The sequence below is a fragment of the Acartia tonsa genome, chromosome 9 (genome assembly GCF_053477335.1).
Source record: "Acartia tonsa isolate MP-2025a chromosome 9, ASM5347733v1, whole genome shotgun sequence".
NCBI classification, from domain to species: domain Eukaryota; kingdom Metazoa; phylum Arthropoda; class Copepoda; order Calanoida; family Acartiidae; genus Acartia; species Acartia tonsa.
In genome coordinates this window covers 12,761,500-12,769,574 of record NC_137268.1, presented here as the reverse complement: position 1 = coordinate 12,769,574, position 8,075 = coordinate 12,761,500, and the positions used below count along the sequence as shown (strand labels likewise).

Sequence of the window (8,075 nt, the reverse complement as noted above, 5' to 3'; positions counted from 1 at the left end):
AATCATTCTTTTTATTAGCGAAGCTACTTTTTAATTCACTTTGTCCATCTGTACGTCAGTAACACCTTAAAGGAAATGGGATTTTCTCAGTTGCTAAAAAAGCTGAACTTCTGTTTTTTTCTCCATATAAGAGTACATAACATCCATAGTAGTCTGACTGACTGTTTTGAAGCAATTTTTAGCCGCTGTTATTTTTATTACTGATTTTAACATTTCTGTGAGTTTTTTGGTACAATTTAAAATTTTCTGTGAGTAACAGTTTAAAAATTAGATTTCTCGTCGTATTGGTTATTTTTGTGATCATAGATGAATGAAAGGGTCAGTTCGTGGGTTATGCAACTTTTTAAAGACTTTTTTCATTCTTGATATCTTCTTTTATTGCTATTTATTATTTTTGCCTCTCTTTTTTCTTGACCACTAACCATTTGCTCCAGTCAATCTTTACGTTTGTCAATTATTTTTTACTTATGGATGTTGTTATCCTTGTCTAATAATAAAAACTAATTCTCACAAATCAAAATATACTTTTAAAATATAATTAGAAAGGTTGCGTGATTACATCTTAAATATAAAAAAATATAGATTTATAAATAGATTTATTTAGTCTATTTTCTAGACATTTACAGCTAAATTACAATAATAATAAATAAAATTTTATATAAATAAATACATTTAAATACATGATATGAAAATACATTATTTTTTATTGATAAGCTTCTTTATTTCCCGCATCTTTTACTAAAAAAGAAAATTTATCGTTATAATTAACTAACTCAAACAAATAAGCGGGTTGGATGAACCCCCAGCGCAAAGCCCTCGTAACCCCCCCCCCCTACCCTCAAATTGTATTCGTTTTTTTAAATTAGGAATATGTATATGTAGGAGGAGGACTTCCCAATAACTCTTGGGGCAAAGCCCCTATAGACTAGTGGCGAAGCCGCTGGTAAAACTAGATAATATGCGCACAATATTAAGCTTACGTAAGAGAAGAGCAATCATGCATAAGAAACGTTTTGGGGCAACCATTAAAATAAAATCCCCCGAAGGAATTAGTTTTGAAAAATGCTTTGAGTTAAAAACTAATCTTATTAGAGTATTAAAATAGATTTAAATCTTTACATGGGCTGGGGCGTAGCAACTAGTGATGACATTATTAGGCTGCCCAGGTCAATTGAATCCATACGTTATAAAATAGCTATAAGATAGCTTATATAAAACTAGCGGCTTCGCCCCTAGCCTCTAGGGGCTTTGCCCCAGAAGGTTTGATCTACCTAATTTTTCGTTTGTTGGATTTAAAAGAAACATTTAAAACAAAAAGATATTTTTTTTTTTTTGGGGGGGGTGGGTTTAGTCGAACCCACTATTTTAAGTTTTTTGGGGGGTTTCAAGAAAATAGTTATAAACCGTCCTTAGACCTATGAGAAGCTACCCTGTAAAGAAGAACCCGATCGGTTCAGCGGTTAGCGAGATCCTTCGGTACAAACAAACAGACAGACAGACAGAGAGACATCGTTCTACTTTGAATTATAGATGATGAAATAAGTTGCTTACTGTGGAAGTGTGTACATGGGCTTGTAACACCATAACGGGGTCCTACAATAGAATATTGATTATTTATTTCTGTCAATGGTAAGTGGGATAAATTAATCAATACTTTTTCCCCATTAAACCACATTTTTTTAAATAAAAGATGCTTGTTTCATCTTTCAGGTTAGGTTATGAATAGGGAGAGATTGTAGAGCCCCACATGGAAAGTACCCTGAAATGTGATAGAGCATCCCGTTGTTTATGCTGATTACATTCTATTTGAACAATTGGTAAAAGTAAAAGTGAGCAAATAAGACAAGGACGTTCAAGAATATTTGTTTTTTTTGTTTTTTTTGGGGGGGGAGATTAAAAATTTAAATTAATTTGGAAGGGAGTAATTTCAGTATTACTTTAGCAAGGATTTCCAACATTTAAATTTTTTTTTTTTTTGGGGGGAGGGGTTGTAATCACCCCTTTACCACCCCTCCTCTTGGACGTCCCTGAAAGAAACATATAAAGGTGCTGCTAGACATAGAAAATAAATAATGAACAACTTACCATGCTCCAGGGAAGGTACAAATAACTCTATTTCTGTAATAATAGAAAAAAAGCTTAAAAATATAACTAATTTCGGGATTAGTCCCTTTCGTAGCAACTTAGGTTAGGTTAGGTTACATTGGGTTAGATGATTGCCCCACAGGGATAGGCAATTGGCCCCGCAGGGTTAGAGCCCCCCCCCCCCTTGCTACCGTGAAAATTACGAAGAATCGCCCCTTAAGGTGCGTTGCCACGAAAGGGACTATACCTTTGATTTATTTATACATCATTTGATTAGAATTTAGAAAATTAACAAAATTTTAGAAAGGAGAGGGTTGCCCACCAATAAAATCAGTTGAGCGGTTACCAATATCTTAACCTTCAGGAGGACAGATTAAAATCGTTTTTTTTTTGTATTAAGGTATACAAAATATGAAAGAACAACCGGGTTTTTAAGGCCTATTATTTTTTAAAAACTTATTTTTTTTGTTGATATTTTGATAACAATAAAAGTTCAAAATACCTGCAAGTTCTTTTAACACATCCTGAAATAAATAAAAAAAAAATAACAATACATATGTATAACAGCAAAGTTTTTAAACATGGCTAAACTTCATTTTGTAGCACCGCTACATTACAAAAAAGTATTTTTAGACATACATCTGTTTGGCCGCTTGTTTTATAAAAAAAAAAATTTACTATTTTTGGTTCACTGATAATTTTAATTTGCATTATATTATTTTACAGAAGATGTATTGACATCTTCTCTCAAATTAACTTTTTTTAAACATGAAAAAAAACAATTTGTAGGCCTAAAACTGCTACGCAACTTATGAACTTAATCATTTTTGTTCAATGGCTCAGGTTTACTTTTAATTAAATAGAAAAAAAATAAAATTATCAAATTTTATCTAATTAATATTAGTTATTTATAGCATAGTATTATAGCCCCGAGGTGCCGAAGGCACCTGCTAAAAAAATGGTTTTAATCTTATAACTTTTACATTTTTATATTCGTAGAAAGCTGGATATAATACGATGCTAGACATAGTTTTTTCGTATGGATGAGAACCTATTACCTTCTTTGCATTTCATAAATTTTTCAGCTGTACTTCCAACCTCTATTAAATCACCCTAAAAATAATCATAACAATTCATTGGAAGGCTTAAGAGATCTAGAACATTTTATCCCCATCAATTTATGGATAGACAGCCCAACCTAACCTGACCTATTTTAGTTTCTGTTTAAAGTCAAAATCCGTTAGTTCACAAATTATAACAAAAACAATTGATATGAAATACTTGGACATTGCATTGTAAGAGATTCTCGCATACCCATACTCGATAAAATATTTTTACCCGTTGGCTTATATAAGGATCCCCCCCCCCCCCCTCTTTTAACGACTTTACCTCTCCCCCTCCTGACTATGGGAGAACGTATTGACCAATATATATTAAGCTATAAAAATTGGAAAGGATTTTAATGAATATAATAGATTTGAAATCTGCATAAAATTTTAAGGAATTTTTATAAAATTCGTTTTTTGTATAATTCTTTACCTATAAGCGCAAATACAAATTAGGTTAAATAATTTTGACATCTGTGATTGGTGGATTGAAAACTATCTGCGCCCTGATTGGAGAAGCTTAAGTGACGTACATCATTCAACCAATTAGAGCGCAGGTAGTTTCCAATCCACCTATCCTATTGGTCAAAATTTATAAAATTAAATTGGATTTGCGCTTTTAAATAATGAATTATATAAAAAACGAATTTTATAAAAAATCCTTAAAATTTTATGCAGATTTCAAATCTATTATATTCATTAAAATTCTTTCCAATTTTTATAGCTTAATATATAAGGACTATATTAGCAACCTAAGCATTCTTTATTAAGATTCAAAAGGTTAGACATTTAGTATTTTCATATCGATTTCATACTTTACATGATGATTTCTATAACAGTTAGTTAGCATAGCAACTCTATAATCGTTACAATAAAGACCATACGTCCAAATGAAATATGCTAAACTTTAAAATTTTTGACAATTTTTTGTATGATAAAATTATCCTATATATTTGATTTTTGGAATAATGATTCCTGGGCTAGGCAATGTTTAAAAAGATGCATCTGTATAGTTTTTTCTAAAAATGAAAGTATGCCCTTTTACTTTATCCTGTAATTATGCAATTTTGCAACAAATTTTTGTACAATTTTGTTTAGACTTACAGATCAATATTTTGCTTTTTAAGTACTGACACTCTACAAGAGTTATTAATCATTTATCCTTCCTTCACATTTTAGAGCTTCGCTTTTTTGGATGTTGTCAGCCTTGTTTTTTTTTGTGAAAGAGATGACTGAAGATTTATAATAAATATATTTAAGTTTCTTACGTCAAAATCACTTAGCTGTGGCAGCGCCATTGAGAGACTGATTATAATCAAGAACAGAAAACAGTGGAGCAACTTCAATTGCATATTCACTAAAAAATTTAAAAAGTTATATTGTTATAAATCAATGTTTAATGTTTACTAACGGCTACGCCCTAGAGGCCAATAACCTATTTTTACATTTAGTTTAAAAAAAAGGTTATGAGATGGACTTTTTTCGATGGGGGGGGGGGTTATCGGCCATCATCCCATTTATAAATTTAGTTTTAAAAAAGAAATTTAGGCGTGGGGGGGATTTTTCTGAGGGAGATACAATATATCTAGAATATATCTTTAAAAGATACTTTTGAACACGATTTAAAATATAAATTTGTTGATTTATTTACAGCTTTCGGTAAAAATTTTTAATTTTTAATCTTAACCTCCGAGAGCCCTTTGTAAAGGTTTCGTGAATAATAATATATTTATAAACGATTATTTTGGTTTAAAATAAAAATCTTTTTTGTAACAAATTTGTATTTATGGCAAGGATGACAACATCCATAAAGTGAAGCACTGAATCGGTAGGACAAACGGACTTTAACAATTGTATGGTGTCTGAACTGAATAATCAGAATATAAAAGTATAAGAGTCGAAGCAAAATTGTAGGTAAATTTATCGAAAAACTGCTCGATAAAGGATAATGTTTATGGACATACTTACATCTTTAGGACTTGATTATAGAGTTGCTTCGCTTAAAATATTGTTCTTTGTTGTCCCAGGAATTAATATACCAAAAATCAGATCAAACGGATAATTAGATCACATAAAAATTTGTTGTTAAAAAAGTAGAAAAATCAACATGTTTAAAATGGACGTACGGACATTCTGGTAATGATTATAGAGTTGCTACGCTTTCTAAATCGTACCTAACTACTCGAGGAATCACCATGCAAAGTTTGAAATCGATAGGACAATTCTAACATGCCTAAATTAACGAATAAAAGCTAACTATCTCGGACGGACTTATGGACGGACGTACGGACCGACCCTAATTATAGAAAAGCTTCGCTTTTAATAATTATAGAAAAGGTTTGCTTTTAAAAAAATAATATGTTACTTTTTAATAACTTCCTAATAGAATCGCTCTTGAAGCTAAAAAAATTATAAAAAAAACTTAATCAAATTTAGTCCCAGGCAAATTTAAACCCAGAAACAAAAACTAAAAAAAATAGACGTTATTAAAACCATTTTTTGTTTACACTGTTACCGAGATTTAGACATCGCTTTAGACATCGTTCTACTTTGAATTACAGATTAAAAGATTTGAAAATTAATACAAATTCTAAATAAAGATAAGATAACCAAAATCACCAAAATATAAGTTTAAGTTACCTTTACAGTGGTCAAACTTCTTTAGAACTAAACTTTTGTAAAGAACGACGGCTTTAAATATACATGGGGATTAAAACGCACATATGTACATATTACGTACATATACGTTATCTAAATGTAATATATATTTTTACGTAACTTCTTGCTTTCAGGGAGGAAGGGGACATTGTGCTATTCATTACATTATTCTCCAAAGTTTTGTAAAGACTTTTTCTTATCCATTGGCGTAAAAAACTTCATTGAATTTTGATTGGTTGGCTCATTAAGTTGAGTATCCAAATGTTTCAACCACTAATTCTAGTCTACAAAAGGGGTAGTTTTTGTGAAATAATTGGGGATGTGCATTAATTTATCGACCAATGTCTTATCCCTTTAGATCCCTGTCTTGCTTTTCAGCGCGATTATATTGACGTAAACCAATGAAATGGACACTTTCTAACAAATTGTGATCGTTTTTCTAGCCATGCAGAGCTTGGCTGCATTTAAGTTTAAGGCAGCCGACTTTGGCCACAGATTGGTATGGCGGCTTTTCTGTTTACTTACGGCAATTAAAATTAAGGGCGATGGGTTATTCTCCCTATATCAAGTACTTAAAAATGTGCTATAATTTTCATACAGCTTTTATAAATACTGTAGAACTTGATAAGCTTGAAAAAGCTTGTTTGATCTAGTATGATGAATATAGTAAAAATTGATAAAGATCTCAAATGAATCATGCCCATTTTTAATACTTATCTTTAGAGCTTTTTACTGATAGTGCAATAGTGCAGTTGAAATAAATTTAATCTATCATCAAGACAAAAAAATTTTGTAACACAGCAAAAATTATGTTGTTCTTTTCTTCAGCTTGATTCTATTTTAGTATTTCAGTGTTGATGAAAATCCGGTTCTAATACAGCGGATATTAATCTGATTCAATTTCAAAGCCATACTGTAAATGTTAATTACATTCCCTAAACTTTTGGGGAAAAATTTAAATGTGTTATTTTACCACATCAATAAAAATTATCCATTGTTTAACAAAAAAGTACACAAAAGTACATACTTTATGGCCATATTAAGACTAAAACCCCTATACACAAATTATTTCAAATGATAATAAACTAGGTAAACAAAACTGCTTTCATCTGCCTAACTTTATTATTCTGTCTAACAAAGATGAACCAGAGAAAACCAATTTCTAACCACGGAAGAAATTTTGTACACAAGTTATAAGACACAGTACCAATAGTTAGAATGCAGCTAATTTGTAACCAGTTTTGTAAAGCATGTGCAGCTTCTTCATTTGTGTAAGCTTTCCCTTAAAGTGCATTGAACTCCCCGCCTTATTTCGTAAATAAAATGAAAATACAAATTTTCCCAATGCCTAACCCATGCTCTAACCCTGCAAGAAATCTACCAGCTTCGATACCCTAACCTGTGGGCCTATCTAGCATCCAATAAAACCTTAAATGACCTGACATAAAGTACGAAACAAACAAGCGATAAATACTTCCCATTATGTTTCAATTTGTCAATTAAGGAGGTTGGGTAAGTCTGATTAGGACTGAGGATGACTGCGGCTTAGGGTGACTATGGCTGGCTGCGGCTTAGGGTGACTATGGCTGGCTGCGACTGATGACGGCTGAATTAAAATATGATGCCTGAGGCTGATGGTGGCTGAGGCTAAGAGTGACTAATGATGGCTGCGGCTAGGGGCATCAGATTCTTTCTTCTAGCTTTCTAGCTTTCCCAAATTCATGCAGTTATTTGCTGTTGCCACATCTGATTTGTAAAGGTTTATTGCGTAGTTACAGCTGTTAAAAAGCTGCTTCATAAGTGGTTGATGGCGGATGAGACTGATTGATAGAGGCTTCGGGTGGATGAGGAAAGTGAGGCTTTGAGGGGATGATGTTTCCGTTCAATAATGACTGTAGCTATGGCTGAGGCTACTACGGCTGCCGAACCTGGGATTTATACTTATTTAATACCGTATTGAAAAAAAAATTTCACAGCTGTATCAGCTTTGATGGCTTTTTGAGGATATTGATCATGAAATGTAAGAGGCCCAAGGTTTGACGTCATTGTTATTACGTTGTTATGCTTACTGGTTTTTTTTTTGTACACTATGTAACTATGATGAAATAATACCAACTTTCAAAAGATTTTTTAGTATGATATTTTATATAATACTAGCGGCAACGTTCCTAGAGGTCTCTCTCTATTAGCATTCGAGTGGTGGGAGGGGGGGGGGGGTAAAATTTA

The 8,075-nt window shown here is 32.0% G+C and overlaps 1 long non-coding RNA gene across 1 annotated transcript; it reads right to left on the bottom strand.

The window, feature by feature from the left end:
• Positions 1 to 579: 579 nt before the first annotated feature.
• LOC145328240 (uncharacterized) lies at positions 580 to 5,947 on the bottom strand. Its single transcript, XR_013882405.1, has 7 exons — positions 5,832 to 5,947; positions 4,460 to 4,548; positions 3,144 to 3,198; positions 2,588 to 2,609; positions 2,086 to 2,118; positions 1,552 to 1,593; positions 580 to 738 (listed from the first exon to the last, which is right to left on the bottom strand). It is a non-coding gene; the product is annotated as an uncharacterized LOC145328240 (long non-coding RNA).
• Between the last annotated feature and the right edge of the window lie 2,128 nt (positions 5,948 to 8,075).